At 30.1% G+C, this 26,515-nt stretch overlaps 1 long non-coding RNA gene across 2 annotated transcripts in view; it reads right to left on the reverse strand.

The window, feature by feature from the left end:
- Window positions 1-1,020: 1,020 nt before the first annotated feature.
- The window catches only part of LOC118200291 (uncharacterized), a 117,768-nt gene continuing 92,273 nt past the window's right edge, over window positions 1,021-26,515 (reverse strand). Inside the window, exons 3-5 of one of the 2 annotated variants that reach the window (XR_015040868.1) lie at window positions 6,974-7,054; window positions 6,667-6,866; window positions 1,021-1,231 (exon numbers count right to left, since the gene is read on the reverse strand). This is a non-coding gene — a long non-coding RNA (uncharacterized LOC118200291). The remainder of the gene's footprint in view (window positions 1,232-6,666; window positions 6,867-6,973; window positions 7,055-26,515) is intronic. The other variant, XR_015040867.1, reaches the window with a different exon arrangement.

Consider the following 26,515-nt stretch of genomic DNA (forward strand, 5'->3'; position numbering starts at 1 on the left):
GAAATTAAGTTATTGTTCTTACTGGAAGGAAAAGGAATCAGACTGCAAATCACGATTTTTAATATATGGCTAGAATCATTGCAACTTTCAAAATTCTGAAACCTTATTCATGTGATCATATACACCAAACGATTTTAATGGGAGACTGTATTATATTCTGGACGAAATAATTATTTCTTATTAAATATAATCCTCGGTACTTTTTTGCAGTAAATTAAAAACAAATTGTTTTCTTTCTACACTAATAAGCTCTAATATGCCAGTTTAATAACTGTACTTAAACTTTATATGAGACTACTACTGTCTAGAGTTTTTGTCATTGCAGTAGACTAAAAGCATCAGGATGATGGGAATTTAAAGTGAATGCTTGGATATTTCTTGTCATTAAAATAAATTTAAAAGTTTGCATTTAAATGTATGCAAATTTTAAAAATAAATATTTTTTCTTGTGTTCTGTTTACAAGCAATTTAACTGTACTAAACAGTTCTCTGTTAAAATTACTTCTGTCCATGTAATTTTTTTATAAAGTTAGAAGGCGTATGTTGAAAGTTAATAAACAAATAAAATGACATATATCTTTCACAAATTCATTATTTTGCCATAAATTTGATTTATAAAATTAGTTCAGTGGATGGTCCAGTCAATGGATAAGGTTCTTAACAAGCAATTTTCAGTTAAAATATAATTATTGTCATAATTTAAAATTTGAAGCATTTATTGCAAAAGGTTTTAATTTAATTCAGCTACTAGGAATGCATTAAATTCCCAAAATCTATAAACTGATAGTTTTATATTATTTCTTAAAATTTTAAAGCAAAATTAAAAGTATTAAAGGAAATGTAATGAAATTAATTTCCATATTGCATATTCATGTAATAAATTTCTCTTCTAGAATCAAATATTCAAATTCAATGAACTAATTATTTTCATATTCAGTAATACAATGTATAAGATACAATATTTGCTTAAGCTAAGTATCCTCTACCAATCCAAGTCTTCATGAAAGTTAGGAAACAAACTGAACAATTAATAACTTTAATTACAGTATTTTCCTACAAGCTAATACACAAATTTTTTATTCCATTGTTTACAAACTTCCTTCTGTTGTACATTTTCCTTTTTGTTTATGATACTTTTCTCTAAATGAAACACTTTTCAACCAGTCTTTTATAATATGTTCAATAATATTGCAAGGTACCTCTCTGGTGGCCCGATTTTCTTTGAAAGCACCTAAAAGAATAAAAATAAAAAAAATATTTTTTAAACTAAGTAATCAAGAAATAATAAATTTTCTCAAACTTTAATAAAAGCGATGCTGTTTCATCCTATGTGGTCGGTTTAATGTAAAATTATGTTATCTTGAAATAGTACTATTGAATAATGCTTCAATTTGAGATTTCGCCGTTAGAGTTGATTTTAAAAAAATCAAAATTTTAGATAAATTTCAATTTTTCAAAAATTAGATAAGTGCAAATTGAACTGTTATTTAGAAAACGGGAACTAAAAATATAATGGAATTAAGAAAAAGGATTTTTTAACAGATAATTTTTGGTTAAAGATTTTGAGGTTTCCAATACAAATACCTCATTTTTTGGCATTCTCAGATAGCATTATCAACAATAAAAAAATGAAATTTGTTTCCTTGCCAGAAAAGAAACGAAAATGGTAATTTAAATCATGAAATGCTGGTCTAGTTAAAATATTTGAAAAGAATGAAATGGTCATAAAATTACGAAGTATAACAAACAAAAAATGTCGAATTGTGTTTCTTTCAAGTAGCTATTTCACCATTTAGTTTCACTAGTGAACAAGGGTAACATGTGCTGCAAAAGAATTTCGATTCTGGAGATTCGTTTTTCCTATTTTCCCTTTATTTCGGCACCGCACTTAAAGGTTCATATGAGTTACAGTCATGGAGTAGAAAAAATTATTTCATTGAAGAGATGGCAACATATATGTTACGAACGAAAATAAGGAGCATGGATACTGTCACCTTGAAATGCTTATATTAAAATAAGAGAATACAGTGCAACTATGATAAAAATTTAAGTATATGTGCATATGCATGTAAAGATAAACGTTATATATATATATATATATATACTCTTTTAAAATAATTTTACTTTAATTAAACTTAGGAGATAATATAATCAATTAATCAATATTGTTTAGGAAATAAATTATTATATATATATATATGTGTGTGTGTGTGTGTATGTATATACACACTATATATGTATTTTAATACGAATGTTAAGGAAATTAAATAGAACTTTGACTCACAAGCAAAAATATCTTACAATGACTCCCTAAATATTTTAAAATTTATTATACATATAATAAGTATAAATATAAAATTGAGAAATTTGATTTGAAATATTATTTGCTATTTACATTTTGCATATATGAATACATTTCAGTAATCAGAATAACTGTTTATCCTAGTGTTTCATTCAAATTAAAATTTAATTTAATATGAGAGATTTGCAATTAATTTAAAATCAAATTACAATGTAAATTCAATTTAATATTAGAGATTAGTGCATTGATTAGTTAGAATTGTGTCATTATATGTTGTTAAATGTGCTTTATTTGCATTAAATTTGCGCAGGTATCTAATTAAACGTGAAATAATCTTAACAAAAAGTGAAGTAGTATTTAGTCATGAAAATTTGTCAACGTAAATGGAGAAATGTGTAAGTGAGAAAAACATTTAATATGTAATTCTATTCATTCCTACAAATATGTATTTAGGAATTTTGGCACCCTTGTTTTAAATTGAATAAAGCATTTTACTATAGACTTTTCTTTTTTTAGAGCAATAGACTTCAGGAAAGCCGAGTAGCCAAATTTTGGGGCAACAATTACATCTATTAATATAACAGTAGTGCTAAAGATATTTCATGATTCATTTAATGAGTGCTTATGATTTTAAACCTGTGATGGAGAACAACTACAAGAAGCGCAACATAATACTTACTCATTAGATTCTACTAAAATAGATCTGATCAATTTTAACCACAAAAAACTTTTAATAAGCAATGCCATATATATTAATATATATATATATATATAAATTGAAATAGAAATTGAAAAGCTAACAAGTAATTTGACATAAGACCTATTTGGTCTTAAAATTTTTTTGCGCAAAATGCTGCAAAAATATGAAATAATAGGAAGAAATATTCTAGTGAGCTCGCTAAAAAGTTACCAGGAGCTGTGGCTCCATAAAATAGTTCAACGCAGTATTTTTTAAAATATTAACATGGAAGTAATTTTTAAAAAAATATTAACATGGAAAGGTGAAAAAACAGCCTACACGCGAAATAAAACTGTTAGAATCACTGTTGGAAAACATGTGAATGCACTAAAAACTAATCTTATCGATGTGATATGTGAAAAGTTATCACATATAAAAAAACAGATCGACGGATATATATAAATCTATACATATGTATATAATTAATAAATATAAAGTAAAAAATCAATATGGGTTATCCTATTGTATGATGACTGACGGTTTTTCAAAGTTTAAAAGTGAAATAGCAAAGAAATTATAACACTTACTAAAATTAATTTTGTAAGAAGATTATTGGTCAAGAATTGTTTTTAGCACCAAATGTCGCCAACAAATTGCGCTTCAATTTCATATATCGTCAGTTATGTCAAAATGCTCTCGAAATGGTCGCCGTTTAAAGCAATCATTTTCGAGATTGAAATACAAAATTAACACGCTCTGTAATGTCACTATTTGAATTTAGTTAAATTCACTTGAAGAAAAATATACAATCCTTGAAAAAAATCATTGAAATTTTTTTGAATATGATTAGAATATGGTTAGAATATGATTTTTATGTATTTTGAAATCGCGATTTAGTCTCAAAGATCAAGTTAAGTGAAATATTGGAAGTGAGGGTATTTTTTGATTTTAAAATTTTAATTTCCAAATGTACTTTTAAGCAATCGCTTTTGAACTTTCCTCTTGTTTGCATATATATATACATACAGAGACACATGTGAATTCAAACAAATGGAGTTAATATAAACCTAAAATGATGAACTCTGTAACAATAAGTCACAAATCAAAAGAATGAATCAAAAACATGGAAAACAAAATTGGAGCAAAATTAAATCAATACATAAATAAAACAAAGTTCGCATGAAATTTAAAGAATTAAAAAATATCTTCGGTCTTTGTCAAAGAGCAGCCGAAAGAAAATAGAATTATAAACAGAGAAATCAAATTATATCTGGATGAATTGTACAAATAATCAAAGAGTCCTTTGAATTAAGAGACCAAAACCTTAATTCAAAATTAAAATTTTCCAAAAAATTTAAAACTGTTTAAAATTTATTTAATGATTATTTAAGGATACTCGAATATAACGAAGAATACAAATGATATCTGCCTAAGGGAGGGAATGAATTCGTGGAGGAATTTCAAAGGAAAACTGGCTCGTATTCATGCTACTCGTGGAAAAACCACGAAAACCAACTAAACCGTGCGTCTGGAATAGAAGCCAAGACGAACTCCCAGTCTTCGCTAGTGTTATACATTTAGCAACCGATGAGGCAAATTAAAATAATGATAAAAACTGCAAGTATCTGAAATCAGTATTTATCACGATATCACTTACTCCGACGTGACTCAAAATCGAATACATAAATGACAAAATAGACTAGACTCGCCTTTTGAAGTATTTTTTAACGCGCCTTTTTTAGAAGATTTTGAAGAATAAGTGAAAGCATATTTATTAATTTTAAATTAAAAAGTTTTTAAAAATTAATAACTTGGAAAATAGGAATGGCATAATGTACATGAAAAAAAAAAAAAAAGACACATGCGGAATTTAGAACCACAGAGAAGGCAAAGCTGGCCAAATTTTGAAAATATGGACTTAGTAAACTTATGAAATTCAAAAAAAGATTAATGAATTTAGATCGTGAAAAAATAGCTAATATGCAAAGTTAATGCTGAGGAATTAAACATAGCGCTAAGTGTCTCTGAAATGAACATTCTTGAAAAATAAAAGTAAATGACTAAATAGCTAGTTAATTTTTGACGTGATTCAAAATTAGTTACCTAATATATAAAAATATGAAAAAGTCAACACTTTTTTGAAAAGAGCAAATTTTGTTAATTTGAAAGTTAGAAACTTTTTATATAAAATGTACTATAAAAGTACTACTAAAGTACAAACTTTTTATAAAAAGAACTTGAAAAAGTACAGTGACATAAAGCACAAGCCACCAAGAAAAAGAAAACTGTAGAATTCAAAAATCTTATAATAGACAAACATTCATAATGTGAAATTGTTAAAATGCAAAATTTCAAAATAAAATTTAACTTTGATAAAGGAAAAAATAATCAGCAAGCAAAATTATTATAATGGAATTAAACATATAATTTCGATTTAATTATAAAAAAAAATAAAAACTGAAATAAATGATTAAAAAGTCTTCTACTACTGTAATTAACCCCTTAACTGCCGCGGGCGTATATATACGCCTTGCTCAGCCGATGCATTAAGTGCCCCAGGCGTATATATACGTCCTTCCAAACTGCTATCATTTGCTTTGCGCTGCTACACCTAAAATTATTCGCAAAGTTAACGCATCGGCTGCGCATCTGGGGCAGTTAACACATCGGCTGAGCAAGGCGTATATATACGCCCGCGGCAGTTAAGGGATTAATATAACTAAGTAAAGAAGCTTAAGAAAGTGTAGTAAAATTTAATTTACTACTGCATGAGGAAAAATTAAAAGGGAATTCTTTTTATTTAGCTATAATTTAATTTAGTAGGAGGTAATTCTGTTTTGTTTCTTTTTGTATTTAATTTATCATCCGAAGAATTAACATTTTGATACATGTATATTAATATATACATGTATGGCCTCTTTCGCTTCTGTTTTGGTGTTTCAAAGTCTGAACCTGAATCTAAAATTCAATGTCTTTAAAGCCGTTTTTGGACTTAAATTCAACTGTAGCTACAAAAATGCATACATTTTTCATTAGATACAGTCTCATCTTTCAACTCAACAGCATATTTATTGTTTAGAATCGTTAATCACTTTAACATTTCTTACAGAAAACTCAAATCTTATTATTGAAAATTATATTTTTATTCAGATTTGTAAATAAAATATATAGATAGGCGTTTTTTAATTAAATTTAAACACAGTGTTAACATTCTGGAGCCTGATTCATGACTTCACTCAATGGAATTGAATTTGACATTTATATGGATCCGCAGGCTAAAATCTCTCGTTCAGTCTTCCTTTGAGCATCCATTATTTTATATATGGGTAAGTTTTTAAAGAGGTTGTATTAAAATTCACAAACTAGCAAAGTATATTGAATATTAGAGTCTTACTATGAACCGTAATTGAGAATGTAGATATGATTTATTTCGGAGCGAAACTATTAAAACATAAGCTGATATAATATGAGCACAATTAATTAGAGAGAATAAGGATAAGTAATATTTTTTTAGAAAAATTAAAGTATGCTTAATACATTTTCCTACGCATCAAAACATTTTTTTTAAAATTTTCAATGTTTCAATTCAGAAAACATATTATTTCAATTTTATGCTCTCGAAAACTTCCTACCAATTAAATTAATATGGGAAAACAGACGTAAAAATCATTTGTAGAATACTTACAATATTCTCCCAGGATAACAATATAAAAATTCTCTCAGGATATATCTGGTTCTCTGTGTTCCAGAATTGCTCTTTCCATGTGACTTCTTTCTTTATACGAAGACCAGTTACATGTCCCTTTTTATCATCTGACACTCATTTGCTTGGACGACAGCCACTTCATCGGTCATTAGCAAATGTACAACGCTAAATGCCATTTTCTGTGAATGTAATGAAATAAATCCGTAAATGTTCTGAGACTGAATGAAAGCAATCTTACTTTATATGTAGTTAATTATCAACATTAAAAAACTTGTCTTATACGAACTCAAACTTCCTGACATTCTGGGAAAACTCCTCCCTGACTTTCTGAATATATTTTGTATTTTCCATGGCAGTTTAAAATTTTCTAGGTGAGGAAAACTCTGTTAGCACACCTTATTAAAAACATAATGGATAACAAACATAATAATCCCTATATGCCACTAGCATACATATATATATACAGTTAACAGATTCCACTGATGTAGATTCTAAATTTATTGATAGTTCTGAAATTATAATGACACCTAAATTTAGAGAACTGAAAGGATGACTAAAATTCTTTTTGTTTATTAAATCTGTAAAAAAACAATTTCTTTTTCCGATGAATTTTCTAACAGATATTTGATTATTAGAACTGATTTGGGCCCACCAACGGCCGAGCGGTAAAGTCGCTGAACGCTGGTAGTTCGGTCCGAGGTTCGAATCCCGCGAACGGGCTGGCTGCATGGGTGTTTTCGTGGTTTTCCCCATGTGTAACGTGTATACGAGCCAGTTTCCCTCAGAAAGTCCTCCACGAAGGCATCCCTCCCCTTAGGCAGATAGCCCTAGTGGGCTTTGCATAATTAAATACAACACAACACAACAACATAGAACTGATTTGTCTATAAATAAACAACAATTATCACCAATGTCAGCAGATATCTTAAATTCTGAGAGTTGAAACGATATATTTTGCTAATTTCACTTATTGATTCCCTTTCTTCGTCAAAACGTGTTTGTTAAGCATATCTGCGTGCAAGCTGCTGCAAAGGTTTTGAAAGAGCACAAAGCATATTTTTCAGTTCCCCCAAAAAGTTCAAATGTTTTCAACAAAAAGTGTCAAGAGGCCCAAATACTTGAACATCATTTATTAAATGAATCAAAGATAGAACATCATACATTATTAAATAAATTATTAAATAAATATTTTCCCATGTAATCGAATACTGTGTTTAAAAGCTTTAAAATCATAAATCATTTTAAAGCTTCAAAATTCTGAAAATGCATCATTAGAGAAAGCAATATCTGAAGGCTTTATTAAAATAAAAATTTCCACATGTAGTAAAAGAAAGTTGTTGTACATAGCAGATGATAAAATTGAATTCATAACAACAGGCCTAGTGTATAAAAGAAATAAAGAAACTTTGTTGCCTTCCAACTCTGTATTTCTTAAAGTATTCTAGGTTTACGACTAAATTCGCTTGGTACGTAATGTCTTAGACCAATGCGAGATGAAGATATTTCATTTACATCGCTCCAGTGCAGTTCCAGTGATTTATTGAAAGTTAAAATTTTTACTTATTTATTTGTTTATTTATTTATTGCCGCTTTAGCTGGAGAACTTAAACTGCTCTAAAATAGTTATCAAAAAGTTAAAAAAACTAGCCAAAATTTCAGTTTTTAACTCTAAATAATAGAAAATGTCTATTTCATTGCTTGTGTAAATATAAGATATCTAATTCTCTTAGTGTTAATGAAAGGTTTTTCACTCTGCGAGGTTATACCATTTCAAAGAAATTCCAAACTCGCTTTGATTCAGTTTATGATTCATGATGGTTCAGGTTACTATAGTACTTGTAATTCAATTTTGATGTAAGATGCATTAGCATTTTATTAGATAGTCTAAAATTTATGCTCTTTAATCTTTTAATTTATGCTCTAATTTCATTTTTTTTTATTTCCTCGCTTTTTTATGCTGAGGAAATCTTCAGTAGTGAAGCAAAGCTTTTATTTATCAAAGTATTTTTAAATATACGATGCATGTGAAATTAATAATTAACATACATAATAACACTAGATAAAATTAGTAATATGCCAGGTACTAAAGTAAACAAAATTAAACACGAAAATTAACTAATTAAACATTGCCTAAATCTTCACATAAAAATCTACTGATGTCTACAGCAGATTAAAACAACTCAGATTAAACGAAATCCGATAAGAAAAATTTATTAAGGTCAATAAAATTAATAAAAATACAGTTTTGTGGAATAAAGTTTAACAAGAAAAATTATTATGAAAATCATTACAGGTGGACGAATACAATTCGCCTAATTAAAAATTTCATTATTTTGATAAATTTCGTTTTTTTGCTGGGAAAAATTTTCTCTAGTAAAGATTTAAATTTCGAGACTTTACTTCCCTTCGATCTGGAATAATTTTAGGGGTGTTCTTGATGACCTCAAACCCCGGTCTTTCGAATCGTTCTTTTTTAAGAATGACTGAGGTCAGAGTCAGCCGGACGTCAGTAATTTCAGGATTTGATTGGTTACATACGTTTTTTTGGACCACAGGGCATACTTTGAGGGGAAAAAAAGTGATTTCGTCCTTGAGAGAAATAGTGCTGTGGGACAACATATGGAGAAGCGGAAAGAGCTCCAGCCTAAAGTCTACTGTGTGCAGATCCCTAAGTCAAGTGAGATGATAAAAAAGTAAACGTACAAAAAAACATTTTGTTTTGATTAATCCATCGACCAACAATTAAAAATGTTTTACTAGGCACTTTACAATTTACAACACATTCACTGCAGAGACGTTTTGGCTTTTATAGTGTTTTTATACGGCAATAGATTAATAGTTAATCAAAAACAGAGGTGTTAATTTTAAAATTTTTCATAAAGTCGAGAATTTAACTAGCAGCTTTCCTTGCAAGTGATGCAAGTTCCACACATTGCAAAAGTTACTTTAATTTCAAAATTTAATCAGATAATTATGGCAGAAAACCAACATATTTTCGTATTCTCGTCGACATCAACAAATGTTTTTATAATTTTAGAAAAATTATCATAGAAAAATCAACGTACCATAGCACGACTATGATGAAATATTTTATATCTGATAGTAAACAAAAGTTGGTTAAAAAGTATATTCGAATATTTTGAAATTTGTCCAATATATCTGGAAATTAAGCTGATCTTCATGATTGGAAGGTAGTAGGAAATTTAAATCTATTAACACAGAAATATTAGTGTCCTTTTCCGAGTTTAATTTAATTTATTTATTTATTGGGCATGTTCGTGTGTGTTTTTGAATTCTGCATCTGAATGCTTCACGAGAAAGCATCCTTTTTCTTAGCTTTCTTTTTAAATGCATTGTGAAATATTAAAAAGCATACATCTTTATTTATTACATCATAATGATATTTAAAGAAACATTAGTATTTCAAAAAATCCATAAATGCACATACGTATTTGATTTATATATATTAAACTATTCTTAAGAGACATTTATGAATATCATACTTAAACATATAAAAAAAGATACCCTTCATGAACATACACTGTTCATGTGACACGTTTTAATGTGCTCTACTACGTAAACTTTTATACTTTGTTGTTGTTGTCGGGTCCATATTACATGGAACAATGGTTGCCAGAGCTTATTCTGAAGAGAGGTTGGACTTCTATTTTCCACCCCAAATTTTGAGAGAGAGCATCCCGGGGATATCCCACTCCTCTCCCCTTCCACCAATCCCCGCAAAATGACTTTCGGGTTGCCGCATATTTAGAGTGCCGCCATGCCGCACCGACACTATACATTTACAAACGTTCATGTCTTCTCCGAGATTCGAACCCGGGACCTTCGGTATCGTAGTAGGCTTCCCTAACCAATATACCGTCTATGAGACACTTTTATACTGTCTTTACATGTAATGGAAACTGTTAATACCGGTAATTGACGTGCGATTCTACGGATAAAAGGTGTAACAGATAGGCATAATTCAGAACGTTCTTGTAAAACGTTACTGACACCACCGTGAATAACGCCTGCTTTACATTTTCGGAACATGATCCTGTTATTTGTGTCATTAGTTACTATTTTTGAGTCGATTATATAAGTAACAGAATAGCAGGATCAGTTACGGTATCATAGCATCATTAGGTTAAATCGATCCAGGAAACATGAAACACGTGAGGAAAAGAAGTCTTATATACTTTCTCTTTTAAGGGTGACTAGGTATGAGGTGGCTCAGTCGAAAAATCCTGGTAGTGACGAATTGTTGTCTACCATCTTTTATTTCGGGCGCCCCTTGTAAAGCTTTTTAGAACTCACGAAACAAGAAATCCGCAGTACTCTCACCAGGATTCGAATTCCGAATCCTCCGAATACGTATTAGCGTGCTTGCAGTTACACTACGATGGTATGCGGAAAGAAGGGTGAAAAAATCTTATAATGTAAACAGAATAGCAGGAAAAACTGTTCTCCACAATTAGGTAAAACATATCGTATCGTTAGGGTCGGTTTAAGTAATTTTGGTAGTCCTCGCAAGCTGGATCATAGGGCCCCTTAACGGGGTTTCTCTTTTAAATTGCAGCCCACCAGCGGCCGAGCGGTAAAGTCGCTGAACACTGGTAGTTCGGTCCGAGGTTCGAATCCTGCGAACGGGCTGGCTGCCTGGGTGTTTTCGTGGTTTTCCCCATGTGTAACGTGTATACGAGCCAGTTTTCCTTAGAAAGTCCTCCACGAAGGCATCCCTCCCCTTAGGCAGATAGCCCTAGTGAGCTTTGCCATAATTAAATACACACACACACACTTTAAAATTGCAATTTCTATAGTAAGTTTAGATTATCACCTAATTTATTACCCTTGACCCTATTATTCTGAAATTAAAAATTGAAGTTACTTATGAAATATATTTTGTGCATCAACAATTTTCAAAATTACGTTGTTTTCCATAGCCAAATAGAATAGAAGCATAGTAAAAGAACTCTTCAAATGCGGCACTTTCTTCCTGTAAATTGCGATTTCTAATTGCAAACCTTTCTGCTGAATTATTTTATTAACTCTATTGCAATGAAAATAAGTATTAGACCAGATCGTAAGAGATAAATAAAATCTAAACACTGCAATTTATTTAACTAGATGTCTCACAGAAACATATGGAATTTCTTTTAAAATTTTCCTTAAAATATTTTAAAATATATATTATATTTTTAAGTTCTTACTTACCAGTTCTAAAGAAGCATTTATAAGACTGACGAGTCAGAGGTTTTCTTGAGTGTTTTGCTGGCTAGGAAAGAGAAGTGAGAGTCCCTCGGAGTGTTCTCCATCAAAACTGCGACGAAACTTTTCCCTTTCTCACGGCAGAAGATCGGTCGCACTCACAGCAAAGTTCTCGGTGATGGAATGGTTAAATAACTGATGAAGACTGGCCATTCCTAAGAATGTATTAAGTTACGAATGCCCGGAATTTGAGACTACAGCTTTCAGTTCTCATTTCTCAACTAGTTTCGCAGATTGTTTTCAGCGTGAATTGTAAAATGACTATCAGAATTTTTCGCGCTACATAGATGCAGAGAAGAAAATTAAAAATCCCTGCCTTTTACGAATAAATAAAAAGTGCAATTCATTCCTGCTATGAGCATAACAAGATATAACGAGTTTTTGTGTTTTCCTGAAACATTCATGCATGTGTCCGACTATGTTTTACCTTCCATGTTTTCCATCATCATATATGACTCTACACGGCAATCTGCAAGGTATCCAAAGATCAGGTAATAAATAAAATTGTAATTTAGCGAACATTTTTCCATGATACGTTACAGTTTCAAAATATCGAAATAATGCTAACAAAAGTAGAACGCATATCATCACTCTTAAAATCACATTCAACTTTTTTTGACGTTAATTACGTCTAGCGTGCAATATAGAACAAACGAATAATATTTTTTAAACATTATTTCCATAACATTGTGCAATTTTTATTTTGAATTTTATTTTCAATTGAATTATTTGGTTTACTTTTCATATACCGTTGATACTCAAAGACATTTTCTAAGGATGCGAAATGACGTTATAACGATCATTAGCTTCATATAACTATGAAAATAATAAATTTCCCTGTTAATAAAAAGTTTTTATGCTTATACACATCATTTAAATGCACCGTATGTCATTTAAGTTAAAATTTTTATGGCCATGTATAATTTAAATGGTACAGAATGCCTTCAGTTTAAACTCATATTAGATATTAAGTTGCATATCGCAGGATCAGATTGCAATTTTTATGAAAATCTCATAATTTTTTATTACAAAAGAAGATGTACACTGCTCAAAAAAAAAAAAAAAAAAAAAGGGACAGTCCTATATCTCCCGATCTACTGGGCCGATTGACAAAATTCAATTGCGTTCTTCATGTCTCGAAAGCGCGACTTAGGATATCTATTAGATTTATATATAGCACTATTCTAACATAGGTATTTTGACACAAAATCGGACTTTTTCTGAAACAACATACCAATTTTTTTACATATTTCGATTCTACGACTCAAATTACGCCTAAATATGAAATTTTGTAAAATTTGGAGCGAAATTAACGGAGAAATTCACAAATTTATGTTGGCACATTTTTGTCAGTTTGCGCCAAGTATAGTTCACTTGGCGAACTTCTTAATATATGGCAACCTAGTTTCCTTTCTGTGAGCGGAAAAAAAGTCACCATCGTTCCTTTTTTCCAAATAATATTCTTTATATTATATTTTTAATTATAACTTATTATTTTAAGTAATTTTTTCTTTTTCGAATTTCATTTTAATTGTTTAAGTTGCATGATTTTTTTTCGAATAACTGTTTTAAAAATTTCTACTTACCTATTCGAACTGCGTAAATAAAGGTGCAGCATTTATTTTTTTTCAAATAGTTTTCTTTATATATATTTTTTGTCATAGTTATTATTTTAGGTAATTTTTAAATTCTTAACTTTTATTTTAATTGTTTGTGTTGCATTGTCTCTTCAGATAATTGTTTTAAAATTTTCTATTTATTCCTTCGAATTAAACATTTTAAATATATTTATTAATATAAATTTTCCAGAATTTGATTTTATTTATTTGAATTGCGTTTCTTTCGGAGAAATACTTTGTAACTCAGACCACGATGCGTTTGAAAACTGCATATATTAAAAGAGAAAATACAGTAAAGCACAGTTAACACGCCTTTCAATGTTCCGTTCAGAAAAGATATATATAAATAAGAGAGACATTTAACTTAGGATTGCGACATTTTAACTCAGGATGACTTTCATACACTGCTTTATCATTTTTATCATTGTGCCCATTGCTTTACACAATTTTATCCTACATTTGGATTCTTAAATTTTATTCATATTTTATTTTTGAAATCGTAAAAATCAAATATCATAAGATAAAAAAAGTTTTAAATAAATAAATAAAAAAAAAAAAAAAAAAAAAAAAAATACTAAATTTTACCTTAAAATGTATTTTTTCTTCTCTTTTTCTTCAGGCATTCTACTTTATTCTTGCTCTCTTTCTTCATTCTACTTTATTCTTGCTCTTTTTCTTTAGGCATTACGCAAGTATATTAAAAAGCATCCAACTTTTCGAAATATCTTGATATTTCTCACAATCATTTTAAATAAAGTTATCGCCTTCCATTTCATAAAGGCCCACAAACGGCCGAGCGGTAAAGTCGCTGAACACTCATAGTTCACTCCGGGGTTCGAATCAAACAGGCTGGTTGCATGGGCGTTTTCGTGGATTTTCTCATGTGTACCGTGTATGCCAGCTGATTTCCCTTAGAAAGTTCTTCACAAAGGCATCCTTCCTTTTAGGCAGATAGCCCTGCTTTGACGTAACTTAATAATTCAATTCAATCCATTTCATCAATATTTGGTCAGAGTCTTTATCAGTCTTTAGAGGCTAAACATTTTGAAGGTATGAGATGAAAGGAAAGACTGGTTTCATAAAGAGGTTTTGGTGTATTTAATTATGACAAAGCACACTAGGGCTACCTGCCTAAGGGGAACTGGCTGGCATACACGTTACACATGGGTAAAACCACGAAAATGCCCTGTATATTATTAAATTTTAATTGAAACTATACGTTATATGTATACTGTGCGTAAGATTTCCGCTTTTATAGAAAAAATAAAGAATCGAAGCAAATATACTTAGGATAATGGAACAAAACTGAAAAAAATACCCCTCCCTCCGAAAAGAAAATATTGAAATTTTGACCTTGAATTTATTGGATTATCGAAATATTCAATATGGCCTATCTTCTAAGTCCTAGTTCCGACAACAATTCCGTCAAAAATTCCGAATTACTTAAGCTGAAGTAAAAGATTTAGTATATATTCACTGTATGTTAGTAAAGTAATCAGAGTGTAATAAAAATAGATTATAGAATTTACGCTGATGCAACTTTTTGTCTGACTGCACAACATGTAATGGAAGAGAAGGCTTGTAGAGATCTGTTTTTGACATGCCTCTAAAAGTAGATGTCATACTCCTTTTGTCTCTTCGATATCAAAAAACTTTCCTTTGAGAGGCAACAAGTTTTTGGGAAAGAAAAAAAATCACAAGAAGACAAATTTGAAAAATATGCAGGACGATTGAGTACACATACTTATTTTAGGAACACAAGCGGTTCACCGACTGGTTATTGAATAATGAAAAGATGCATTATCATGCAATACAAAACATTTGGAATACGTTGTCTGACTAAAAACGTAAGATTAAAAGTCCTCTGCTTAATTCACAACCATTTACAAGTCAACTACTGGGGCAATTGCAGAATCGTTTTGATCCTGAGCTTCTAAGACAAACCTTATATCACTGGATTTAAACGCTTCTTTAATTTTCCGAGAACGTTCCTTCTTTAGCTCATATTCCAAGAATATTAAGTGAATACAATTATTGCAAAAGAAAATGAATATTCATTTGCACTACGGCTTGGTAGTTCTGCTTTTTGTGTCTAAGTATACAACAATATTTTAAATATTTACAAATAAAATATTAAATTGGAGATTTAATTGGAGCCTTACCAGTTGCCTAGCATTTGAAGATTGTTAAATACTAATTCTTTGTTGCGAAGTCTAACCTAGGGTTTTGCATGGTTGGTTTTCGTAGTTGTCTAGGTTCTCTATGAAAGCATCTTAACCAAATAGCTCCCATATTCTTTCTATGTTCAAATAACCAACTAACCTAGTTTAAGCGCGATTTCCAAATGAAGTTACTAACAAAACCCGAATACTCATTAAAAATCATGTAGCTTGCCAATCGGGAGTAACATGAAAGATACCGCGCCAATAATTGAATTGCTGTTACAGTACGCTGTTTCTAAATTTCGATGGTCATTCCTTTATTAAATAGTCCACCAGCGGCGAGCGGTAAAGACGTTGAGCACTGGTAGTTCAGTCGGAAGTTCGAATCCCGCGAACAGGCTGGCTGCATGGGCGTTTTAGTGGTTTTCCCCATGTGTAACGTGCATACGAGCCAGTTTACCTTAGAAAGTCCTCCACGAAGGCATCCCTCCATTTAGGCAGATAGCCCTCGTGTACTTTGCCATAATTAAATAATCCAATCCAATCCTTAATTAAATATAATTTTTTTGTAACTTCTACTAGAGCTGACGTTAAAAATTGAAGTGCAAATAAATAATAGCGTGTGCAATCTTGATTAATATAAATTAAAAATTTTGCATAGAAAAATATTTGCATTCAGACAGAAAGTTTTTTGAAATATTTGCAATTACTTTATAAGAAGGATTTATTAATAACCGTAATAATTACTTATTATATTACTGATGATTAGGATTCAGTTCTTGACAATTACATTCTAAATTAGAATTTTAAGGATATAATGAAAATAAGCTACGCACAAAAATACATTTTTAGAGATTAAATTGACATTAAATACAAAAATACAGAATGTTGGGAGTCGTTTATATAATTATTCTTGCTTGTCCACAGAATCTGCTGACTTATCCAGCCATTAAGTAGCTGCAGATCATTTCTACATAACCATTGAACTTCCATTTATTCAGTCTCTACAGGGTTGTATGTTTATATCATAATTTGACTTTTATAAAAATGATTATTCTAAATCTTATATTTCTATAAAAATATACTGTGCTTTAAAAATATGGATAATAGTATCTGCCGCTCTTTCAGCCACTTCAAAAGCAACAGTTTGTTTTGAAATAAATTATGCAGTTAATGTCATAAAATATTTTCATTAAATTCAAATAAACATTAATCGAAAATTCTCAGTTTTAGACAATTCGATTTAAATGAAGTAAAGTAGCAGACGATAAAACTCCGAAGGTAAAAATTTACTCTTAGAAAAACGTACTCTTATTTTTTAGAAAAAAGGAAGAAAGAGAGAAATTTAAGAAAATTGTTAAAAATTTGAATAATATCATCTATAATTTAAAAAATAGATTTTCATATAGTATTAGTAAATATTTATTACGCCTTATTGTGGGAAAAAATTTCATATAATTAATTCTCCGTAAAATTTTACTTGAAATTTAAGGTTAAAAATAGCTGTGGCAATTCAGTGTAACAAAAATCCATAGACCACATTTGGCGTTATTATCGCTCAAAAAAAAAGATGCCAAATTTCAAAACGCGAAAATATGTAAATTCGTGTATATCTTAGAAAATTTTGAATAAAAAAGTCTAATTTTTTGCAGATATGCTTAAAAATACACCTACTTTATGATGATGGTAAAAATTTTATAGGTTATAATTCAAAATTTTTTTCGAAAAATTTATAAAAATTATTTAAAAATAGAGATTTTAAAAATAAAACACAAAAAATGGGTAAATTTTATTTGGAATGAACCTACATTTCGAAATGTGAGAGAAAAAATAAAAAAAGAGATATTAATAAATATTTGCCAAATTCAATTAACATTGAGGAGCTAAAATTTTGAAAGCTAATATTTTAAAAACTACTCGTACGATTTTTACAAAACTTTGTATTCTGGCATAAATTGAACCGTAGAATCGAAATATGGAAAAAAATTGGTATGTTATTTCAGAAAAAGTCCGATTTTGTGTCAAAATACCTATGTTAGAATAGTGCTATATATAAATCTAATATATATCCTAAGTCGCGCTTTCGAGACATGAAAAACGCAGTTTGAATTTTGTCAATCGGCCCAGTAGAACCGGAGATATAGCACTGTCCCATTTTTTTTCTTTGAGCAGTGTACAAATGTTTAACAGGTTTCGAATGCTGTTATATGCATGCAGACGTATTGTATGCAACAATTTAAAATACTGTAGTCGCAAAAGGATTTTTTGAGTGTATTTGAAATTTTATATGTGCACGTTTATTAAAAATATAAAGTCTTTATAGATTTTATTACACTGCACCATTTAAGTTTTTCTTCTCTTTTCTTTCTTTCTTTCTTTTTTTTTTTTTTGGGAGGGGGGCGATAATTTTATGTGGATATTTTAACAATATTCTTAAAATATTTTATGGTAAATTTTAATTAATTCTATGTGAACATTTATATAATAGTAATCAAATATTTGAACATATAGGTTTGGTTTCTAAACAATAATCAGCGTTATTTTAACCAGTTTATTAGAGAAAAATCTTCTTTTTAACCACCATGTTGCCAGAAAGCTATTTTTCTTTTGTTGAAGAAACACATAACTCGCTTTGTGTTGCTTCATTTGAAATTTTCATTGCTAAGTAGAGCAATATGCACATATTTAAAATAAAATTATTCTTGAATAAGAGCATATTCTGTTTCATAATTAAAGTTTGGATTAGCACATGTAGAAAATATTTATTTACTTTGTTGAACTAATTACGGATACGAAACAAGTATTTTATAACTCCAAATATTCAGAGTTCTATAGTACTTGGTACTGGATATTAAATTCTGAATTGAAAAATCTGGGTAGTTCTTAAATCTTTTATTTGTAGGCTAAATGTGATTATTGCTCTACAAGTGAATAAATTTTGTACATACCAAGTTTTGTGTCATCAGAGATAACAGTGCTAAGTGAAAAGTAAAACATTTTCTGTTCCTTATAAACAGTATACAAAAAACGGTTCTTTGATGATGATAATAATAATAAGAGTAAGTACTAAAAGGATATAGTTATAAAGGGAAATAAAATGCACTTTTAGATTTAATTGAAAAGTTGTAGAAATCTGGAATTGATGAACTTCACAGTGTTATAACGAAAACCTAAAGTTCTTAATCATCGAATATCTTGAAACGATCCAATTGCTGTTTTATATTGGCATTTTGGGAATGGACGTAAACATTATTGTATCTCGTGAAAAGGAAATAATGCGGTCGGTAACCAGAGAGATCAGTTTTAATGTTAACAGACGTGGCCACAGGCGAGGCACTTGGCGCCCCACGATGTCTTGAAAGCTAGTTTGAGAATGGTCAAAAGCAGCGGGAACCTGAGGCCTTTCATCCAAGTTCGGTGTAAAACTTTGAATCCTCGAGAATGAGTCATAGTCACAGGGTAAAAATTTTAAGGAAATCAAAAACATTTGGTCATAGACTTCTGCGAAAAAACTTTTGGAAGTAAAGTAAAATATTATTTTCCATGTTTACCGAATGTGCATAAGCTTTGCACGCACGACTGTTCAAGAAGTTAAGCGTTTTCAAGAATACTTTGTTTACATGTTATTGTCAATAGATGAGCAATGCAAATAAAATTTGCTTTTCATTAAAACAACGAATATTTTGCTAAATATCAGAAATAATATGTAAATAGCTTCTAGTTAATTGGACGACATTGATTTTCATACAGGAAATCAAATTCTGAGTTAAAAGTTGATATGAATAAAGGACAAATTTATATAAAAGGAACTATATAAATTCATTTGAAAATCTACAGCTTAATAATATTCGTAACAGTTTCGATGCAGATATACATAAATTTCTCGCATGTGATTAAAAATCATTGATAAATTTCAGCTTCATATATGTGATCTTCCGAATAATGATTAAATTATTTAAATTTGCGAAAAATAACAGGATTAAATTTTCCCAATTCGCAGAGTTTTTAAACAGGGAAAAAATTAAAGCAACAAATATATAGAGTATGAAATTAAAATGCTGTTGAAAAAAACTATTTTTTTTTCATACTCTTCTTTTTTCATGTCTATGAAAATGGATAACAAGTGTAAAATATCAAGATATTTTGAATTCATAAATTTCTTATGCTGCCTAATTTTCAATTTTTTATTTTTCTGTAAAAACGTAATAGTGGGCAAATGACTCATTTGGTGATCACTCAGAAGGGATTCCATTTGTGGCGTATTTAGGTATCCGAATCTTGCAATAATCCCAAGGCCTTTTCATTTTTTCCAAAGAAAAGCAATTAAGCATTAACGTATTGGCATTTACTAATGCTTGTTATCTAGTGGTTTTCTACTGATGTCATGCACTTTTCAGTTCTCACTATAACTGATATTCGGTAACGCGCATATCAATTACTTAGGGCCCTCGAGGCCCCTTAAGTAATTAATTAAAGAGTTCAGGTCCATGTGTTGTTAATTATTTTACATGCGCTCGAAAATAAGTTTGATTTTCCATTGACTCATTTTTATCATAAATTTTCTATAGTATCACTCTGCTTTATTGTAAATCTTGTACAATATCATAGATTGTTGAATATGTGAAGGTGGGGGTTCGCGAGAGATTTTGGTCTGTGTGCCTGACAAATATCCTCTTTATGACGCCTGTTTTAGGCGGTGAGAAACATGGAAAATGTTCAAGCAAAAAAGCGGATTATGTCGCCCCAAATTTGTATCTTTTATTATTATTATTATTATTGTATCCGTGTTTACATGTTTGTAAAATTAATAAAATTTATAAAAAAATTTTCTTAAATAAAAATCATTAAGTGACTTTTCTCTTCTTTCACTTGAAAGAAACAGTTCATCACCAACGACATTTAACACCTAGAATACGAATAATTCGTGCATTTTAGGGAAAAAAATTAGCACGCTCGCAAACGTGTTCTAACATCATGATAATTCTGTTGCTACTCTAAATATGTACAATCGCATTTGTAACGCGAATAACATGTAGTTTTTTTACCCCATGTCCAAATGTTATGGAAGATACCAATATTGCACATAGAAAGCTACATACTATTCACATGGTTGTTCTAGTAGAAAGTTCATGACACGTTTCATGAATGTACTGCAAACACAAATGATTAATGCGAAATGGGGGAAAAAAAAAAAAAAAAATCGACATAATTTCATCTGAAAAAATATGCAGGAACTTTTAAATATTTTTTTGAAATTCTAAATAATTTACATATTTACATTTAATAAGCAGAATACAGTTTTTAAGTAACATTATTTTATCTATTTTTGAAATACAAGCTTTACGAACTGTCTTTACAGTACATATTTAATGAAAATGTTTTCTATAACTAATACTGCAACAAAATAAAATATATTGAAGTATTTATGGAAAATGAATAATTTGACGGTTGCCTGAAACCTAGGTAATTATTATAATTGTAATGTGAGTAGCATGTACTTTATAGCACACGCTCCAAATGTTTTAACGAAGAACATGGTACAACACGGCAGTTTTATGTATTAAAATGTACAGAAAAATACAGGTGTAACAAGCACGTCATGTAGAATGCGCTTGATAGCATGCAGTGAGCCATCCGAAAATTACCAATGGATGCTCTGAAAAGAACATCCTAAGAAACATGGTGTAATTAGCTTTAGCGTGTCATGTATAAAGTAATTTATACCACATTTTTTTTAATTAACGTGCTTCGCTCTTAGGCACTACACGGAAGGGAGCTGCCTTCCTGGAGGGCTTCCTAACGGAAATTGGCTCGTATACACGTTACACATGGGGAAAACCACAAAAGCGCCCATGCAGCCAGCCCGTTCGCGGGAATCGAACCTTGGACCGAACTACCAGTATCCAGCGAGTTTACCGCTCGGCCGCTGGGGGCCTATAGCACATGCTGAGAACGTTTTGAAAAATACCAGTATTGTATTTCTAAATGTACGTTATAAGAATATAGTTGTAACACACACTTCTTCAGCACATCATGCAGAACGTACTTTATAGTATGTCTGGGAACGTTTCTAAAAAACCAGTGTTGTACTTTAAAATGCATGTCCGAAGAACACGGTTATAATACGCACAGCTTTATGACGTCCTGTAGAACGTACTTTAGCACATGATCAGAACGTTCCAAAAAGTATAAGTGTTGTACGTTGAAATATGTGTTCTGAGAACACTGTTATAATACGCATCTCTTTAGCACGTCGTTTAGAACGTTTTTCATAGCACATGTTGAGAACGTTTCGAAAAGTACCAGAATGTACGTTGAAATATACGTCCTAAAAACACAGTTATAATACGCACCGTTTTAGCACGTAATTTAGAACGTTTTTCCCAGTACATGTTGAGAACATTTCGAAATGTACCAGGATTGTACGTTGAAATGTACGTTTTAAGAACACGGTTATAATAAGCACCGCTTTAGCACGTCGTTTAGAACGTATTTTCTAGCACATGTTGAGAACGTTTCGAAAAGTACCAGTGTTGTACGCTGAAATATACGTCCTAAGAATCACGGTTATAGTACGCACCGCTTTAGCACGTCGTTTAGAACATATTTTCTAGTACATGTTGAGAACGTTTCGGAAAGTACCAGTATTTTACGTTGAAATGTACGTCCTAAGAATACGGTTCTAACATAAACAACTTTAGCACGTTATGTCGAACGTATTTTATAACTCAATATGGGAACGTTTCAAAAAACACGATTGTTGTACGTCGAAATGTACGTATTAAATACACGGTTGTTACACGCACCACTTTAGCACGTTATGTAGAACGTTCTAAATACACCTAACACCATTATAGAACGGTATGACACGGACTCTGAACGTTTTAGGAACGTTCCGGTGCTGCTTGGGAAATTTAATATTCCGTACAAGAAAGTCATGTGGTGTACACATCAGATTTTTTCTATGGCGGCCGTTGATGTTTACATTTGAAACAGGAGACTAATGGATTTGTTGCCAATCTAGAGAAACTTAGCTTCGCAACAACAAAGATAACGCATTCATTTATTATTGCCAATTAAATCATGCTTAATTCTTTCTGGAATTTTTTCGAGGAAATAAGCGTTTGAGATTTACTTAGTAATTTTTAATATAGATATTTTGAGTTTTTATGTATTTTTGCCTTCTCGCGAAATGAGAACTGAATTAATTGAATGAGAAATACTCAATCGTCTGTGAAAAACTGTTTCTTTTTGTTTTGTTTGCTTAATTTCTTTTATACATAGTTCTAGCTTTATTATAGTATTTGAATAGAACATGTGGTAACGATTAGATAATTCTTTAAATGATATACATGGTTTGTAAAGGTAAAGTAAAACTAAAATGAAGTAAATTAAAATTAAACTATTTATTATTCAATTTATGTAATTCGTAAACCATTAAAGGCACAGTAGTTGAATAAGTAAAGCTGCTAAAAATTCCATGTTACATCGAGGGTTTGATTACCATGAACAGAAACATTTATTTAGCTGGATAAGTGTTAGCTTTCTTCATATGTAGCATAAATATAGAATGTGCTTTAAAAAAGTTTATAATTCATTTCTTCTGTTTGCACCTTGTTCGCAGTCCATTGCAAAAGTTTGCGAAACATTTGGAAAGATGAAAAATTAATTTTAATTTTTAATTCTAAAAAGGGCTTCGGAAACAGGTCTTTGTAAGCATATTTCCTTTAATATTGATCCTAGACGTATAAATATAATTACTGTATTTCTTAAAATAAATTACATATTTTTTGCAAGGGGAAAAAAACAGCTTTTGTCGCGAAGGTCACAGTTTGCACATCTGTATAAATTATAAAATATGAATTTTAATCGGCTTTACCTCGAGCAAAATTTATTAATTATAAAACATTCCTTTAATGAATAAAATACCAATACTATATCTTTTGCGTACAAAATTCCCGAAGATAGAAAATTATTCTTCGGTTTAGTAGATAACAAACACATGTTAAATCCAGAGTGACATATGCTTCTCTCGAAATTTCAACAACGTGGTGTAAGTTTTCCTATTTCTATCATGGATTGTTTGCCAGGTGCATATTCATTCATTTAAAAACTGAGTCAGAATTCCTGTGGCCAGCTGAACAATTGCCGAAGAACAATTCTCGAAGGTAACGGTTAGCACCCAAGGGCTCGGACACGAGATCCAATCAACGAGATAATATACTGGTAGAGAGCGTATTGCAACCCAGGGCTAAAGAAAGAGAAGGGCTGGGTCATCCGTTTGAGAATAACGATGCCGACACGAACCCTCTTGGGGAGCATACCCGATGTTATGTGACGTCACTGGGTTTGTCCCGTCGTCGACTGACCAGAGCTCCAAGTGCGAAAGATTGAATCTTTAGTTCTTAGATTCTCTTTCTTTAGCCCTGTTACACTGTAAAAAAAAAGTTCGTTCTTTACAGGCAAAAGTTTTGTAAAGTTACAGAAATCAAAAAGTTACACAAGAATTTCCTGTAATGGTAACAGGTTGAAAGCAAACTGTGGCTGGTACAGCTAATTTGCCTGTAACATTACAGATAATGTTTCAGTAGCCGCGCGGAAGAATCACGTGACTGACTGTAAATCAGCCAATCAGAAGAAAAGTGTTTGAAAGCTAGTTGCAGAAAAAAACATGGCTGAATGCATGTTGGTTGTATAGTGCAGGTAAGTAAGAAAAAGTTTACAATTACGTTTGAAATATTTTTTGTTCATTTTATGCAGATTATTCTCATGCACTTTGCACTGTTATATGTAGTGAGTAAGTATTTAAACGTTTAAGCTTTGTGATTAATTAATATCAGTGTTCGTAATGAGTTGAAAGAGTGCAGAATATTTATTCCAAATGCAGATCTAATAGTAGTATTTTGTCATTGCGCATCCGATAAATTACGCCTTAAATTGCCCGTATTATTATTTATAACTAATTATTCCAAAATTTAATCACTGTTGTGGTATTTAATTGAAACGGTAATGTGGTTGTTGAAAACAAAATTAATCATGTTAGCGTTCGTTTGCAATCGTCTGACCAAAGAACGTTTGACATCTTTTTCCCGGCAGGCCTTGCGAGAAAAGTTTATGTAAACATTTAGAATTCTGAATGTAATGTATATATATATTTTTTTGCTTACTAGGTTTAGTTTATTGTTTTTCTAGGATTACCTAATTAATTATACTTGGTTTATAATTCAGTCTAATATGTTTATATACGAGTGTGTTATGAAGTAAAATTACAAAAACTTGAACAATGCGGTCGAGATCTCGTTTATTCTTTAGTGTAATAATATTATTTTTTCAATGGTATTAATTTCTTACGAATATGTTATAATTCCAAAATGAAGTAATTATATTGATTAAAAATATGTCGCATCATACTTTTCGTAATGTTTTGGTTTACTAACTAGATGCAACTTAATTATTCCATATATTTTAATATACCAATATCAACAGGGAAAAGATGGAAATGACCTAAAATATTTTTCTAAAAATTCGTTAAACTAGTTATAAAAGAAAACTAAAATTTTGTACATTATTTCCAAAAATATTCCATTAATATTTTATAAGTTACAAAATTTATTATATTGTATATATAACTACCATTGCATACTTATAAGTTTTTAAACATTTAATGTAGAATTTAGGTTGATTTTATTTTGCCCAATTTTAATACAGTTTTGAAATATGATAGTCTTGTTACTAGGATAGCATGAATCTGCTAATACAAGTTTAATATATTTCTTGACAAATGTTTCTCTTATTCATGTAATATAATATATAAATCATAAAATAAGTTTTTTTTAAATAAATTATGATTGTGTATTGGAATTTAACACAATTCTGTATCTATATGTTAGTATTAAAAATAAAATAATAATAAATTTTTAATGAAGCATTGATTTTAGGATTAACAACTGTAAATATATATATATACTCACACATGAATAAATGGAAATGCAAGTTACTTTTCCTTACAAAGCCGTCCATGAATATATACTTCCCTTTAGACTGATAGCCTTTGGAATGCTTTGCCATATTCTATCAATCCAAATGATGCAAATATGCAGAAAATTTTACTTTCTTTGAAAGTTAATGCAGGAAATAAAATTCAGTGCATTTGTAAACTACATTAGTTCTCTTATAGCTTGGTACTTAATTGTCCAATGATTTACTAGTCCAAACTAATGCAGAATTCAGATATTGTTCAAATAAAAGAAAATTAATAAGGTCTGATCGTTAGACGTATATATGAAGATTTATTTTTTTAAATATTATTTTAAGTCAACTAAATTAATTTCAAATTTAAGTAAGTATTCATGCCTTTCAGTAGCATTATTTTTGGAAATCTTAAATTAAATAACTGAATGCAATATTTCTTGTTAATAAAAGAAAAGCAATGTTATGAAAGACTAGCGAAGTGGATTTGCAAGTTCTAATTACGAAAGGTCCCATGCTCTAAGGGGTCATTTTTAAAAATACTTAATTAAAAAAAGTATTTAACGTAAAACTTCCAGCTTCACACATGTGCAATATTAATTCTATATATTTTATCTCATTTTATTGATTAATTTCATAGCATTTCATGTGACACTAGTAGAAATTATTTATTAAATTTTATGCAGTTTCTGATCTACGTTTTGATTTTGTTATTAATTACGTTAGGTTACATAAGATTTAAAATTATGTAAGGTACAAAAACCTTCTGCATCTATTAATATATGCTGAAGTGAATGAAATTATGTCAGTGAA

Source organism: Stegodyphus dumicola, chromosome 4 (genome assembly GCF_044657685.1).
Source record: "Stegodyphus dumicola isolate Sdum_Otavi_A_Nest chromosome 4, ASM4465768v1".
NCBI classification, from domain to species: domain Eukaryota; kingdom Metazoa; phylum Arthropoda; class Arachnida; order Araneae; family Eresidae; genus Stegodyphus; species Stegodyphus dumicola.